The sequence below is a fragment of the Callithrix jacchus genome, chromosome 10 (assembly GCF_049354715.1).
Source record: "Callithrix jacchus isolate 240 chromosome 10, calJac240_pri, whole genome shotgun sequence".
Taxonomy (NCBI): Eukaryota; Metazoa; Chordata; class Mammalia; order Primates; family Cebidae; genus Callithrix; species Callithrix jacchus.
In genome coordinates, this window is record NC_133511.1 from 73,766,374 (window position 1) to 73,769,288 (window position 2,915).

At 39.3% G+C, this 2,915-nt stretch overlaps 1 pseudogene; it reads right to left on the bottom strand.

The window, feature by feature from the left end:
* Positions 1–840: 840 nt before the first annotated feature.
* On the bottom strand, positions 841–937 carry LOC118145959 (U6 spliceosomal RNA; annotated as a pseudogene).
* Positions 938–2,915: the final 1,978 nt, after the last annotated feature.

The following is a 2,915-nucleotide window of genomic DNA, read 5'->3' on the forward strand; positions in this document are numbered from 1 at the left end:
TAGTAGAGATGGGATTTCATCACATTGGCCAGGCTGGTCTCAAACTCCTGACCTCAGATGATCCACCCACCTTGGCCTTCCAAAGTGCTGGGATTACAGGTGTGACCCACTGAGCCTGATCTGAAGTTTTAATCTTGTTGAGGGAAAAGGATATACTGAATAGATATATTGATTAATCATGTAAATCAACCTAAAATATTTAAAATTCAAAGTTCTTAAAATTAAAATTCTTTAAAACTGTGTTTCTATTTAATTTGGTTGTACTTTTTTCTTAATTCTTGAAATAGATAATTTTACCCCTAGAAATACTGTTTCCCTTCATGAGAGATTATTTCAAAAGTTATCTTCAGCCCCCATGGCACCCTCTCACTCCCCTTAATCAATCCATCATAATGGTCATGCCAGTTTCATTCCAATACCTCCCCAGTCTATCTGTCTCTTTTGTAAGTACCCCAGTTCAGCCCATCATTCCTCTTACCTGGCCACCTCAGTAGTCAGCTGACTGGAGTCCCCCTATCAATGTCTGTTTCCCATCACCTACACTGCAACTTCTCAAAGATCTTTTCAAAATGCAAATCTGTTCACGTCCACTCTTGGCTTAAAACTTTTTGCTGTCATTAGGTGTATGCAAGATATGTCCATTATAATCGAGGTCATATTACTTAACAGCATTATCCAATTATAATACATTTAAGTGAGTAGTAGTTACATGAATATTTGTTGCATTATTCTCTGTCATCTATATATGAAACATTTCTCACACAAGAAAAACAGTCAAACAGTTTAAAACAAACAAAAAATAAAAATATAGCAACAGAGATTTTTTCAATTGCATCCTTCATGAAGTATTAAAGTTTTCTACGTCTAATCCTTGCACATGGGTCATACTAATCTTCTCTATATTCAGTTTTAGTACATGTGCTGCTGAAGTGAGCACTTTATGTCTAAACCTGAGACCTCCTCAGTGATAACATTAATACTTCTCATACTTCTTTGAGTTCTTTGCCTGCGATTACTTTTTGCCACAGAGCTTTTGTTGTTTCTGCGCATGGCTTTCTCTGCCACCTCCTCCCTACAAACTCCCTGGTTAATTCCTATTTAAACTTCAGATTTAAATGTAAATATCACTTTCTTGGAGATGTCTTTCTTAACCTGTCCCGCCTAGGTCAAGATAGATAGATCAATGGATAGAAGATAGATAGATAGATAGATAGATAGATAGATAGATAGATAGATGATAGACAGATAAACACATAGGCTCATTGGTTTGCATTACATGATCCTTCAAACACTTATCTTGGCTTGTGATGATGCACTGATTTATGTAATTATTTTATGTATGTATTTTGCTGTTTACTATAAGCCCCATATGGGCAGAAACAATCTCTGTTTTGGTTCCTTATTTTCAGGTCTAGCATGAAGTGACCACTTGCTTCATGCAAGTGGTAAGTGTGAGTTGAATGAAGAAGAAAACGGGGCATGCTGTGCCTAGGATATGGTCAAAACTGAGAACTTGGAGTTAAAGAGAAAGGTATTCTGTTACCTCTTCTGCCACTTAGCTTTGGACAGTATTTAAGCTCTCCCAGCTAGGTTTCCTCATGAGTAAAATGAAGGTAATAGTTGTGCCCACGCTACAGGAATGTTAAGAGCATTGAATGAGAAAGCACAAAAAGCTCAGCAGAGTTCCCGGCTCGTATTAGGCGCTCAAGTCATTATTCACTACTATATTTTCAAACTTTTGTATTTTTCTTCTTTTGTTACAAAATTTTCACATTGAAATGTTCTTTCTGCTCATGCTCTTCTGACTGTAATGTGTTGATCTTTTGAGTGGAACTGAAACTGCTTTCCCTTTCAGGCCATCTGTAGAGCATTTGGATGATAGGAGGAACTGATGGAGCTGCCATTTATCTGTCGGATGTACCACTTTCTGTGATGGGCTGTGTTAGCCTGGCATAGACCTGGGCTCCACAGGCTGCAGCCCCGAGCAGGGAACCCACCAGAGGTGGAGACCTTTGGGTTGGGCCCCTGGTTCTTTCTTTTCACTCTATTTAATCCTTGGCTTTTATTTTTCTTCAGGGAAAACATAACTGTTTTTTCTTTTCTTTTTTTTTTTTTTTTTTTTTTTGAGACGGAGTTTCACTCTTGTTATCCAGGCAGGAGTGCAATGGCATGATCTCGGCTCACCGCAACCTCTGCCTCCTGGGTTCAAGCAATTCTCCTGCCTCAGCCTCCCAAGTAGCTGGGATTACAGGCACACGCCACCATGCCCAGCTAATTTTTGTATTTTCAGTAGAGACGGGGTTTCACCTTGTTGACCAGGATGGTCTTGATCTCTTGACCTGTTTTTTCTTATAAATTGTTTGTTTTATTTTTACTTCAGATTCATGCGCTTATATTGGACAAATCTTAAAGCCTCCACGTGTTATCCAGGGAAAAATGTACTGACTGCTTTTTATTGAGTTGAGACTAATCAAGTTGTCAGGAATTCACGCTTGGCTGAGGCTGTCTTAAGTTTGGTCAACTTCTCTAGGTTCGGCAGGCTTTTGTAACTATTACTGAAGTCTGTGGTGGCAAGGGGGCTCAGTGAAGGGAAACGTCTGGAATTAAGGTAGACTTTAATTACATCTCACACCCCTGCTCTAGACCAATGTTTAACCCCAGGGAGAGGCTTAAAACCGTGACTTCGTTAGAAACTCAGGAGTCATTCTAACCTAATTGCTCCCTTATCATAGCTTAAAGTGACACCTAAGCCTTTAAGAATAAACTCATAGTCCCTGATTCCTGACTCCATTTGCCCTAAGTGCTCCCAGAGGATCTGCACACTGGTACTAACTTCAGTAAATGTTTTCGTGGTCTTGGATGTAGAGTTAATGTTTAACAAGTTCCAGAGGAACCAATTTCCTGTTCGAGGAAAC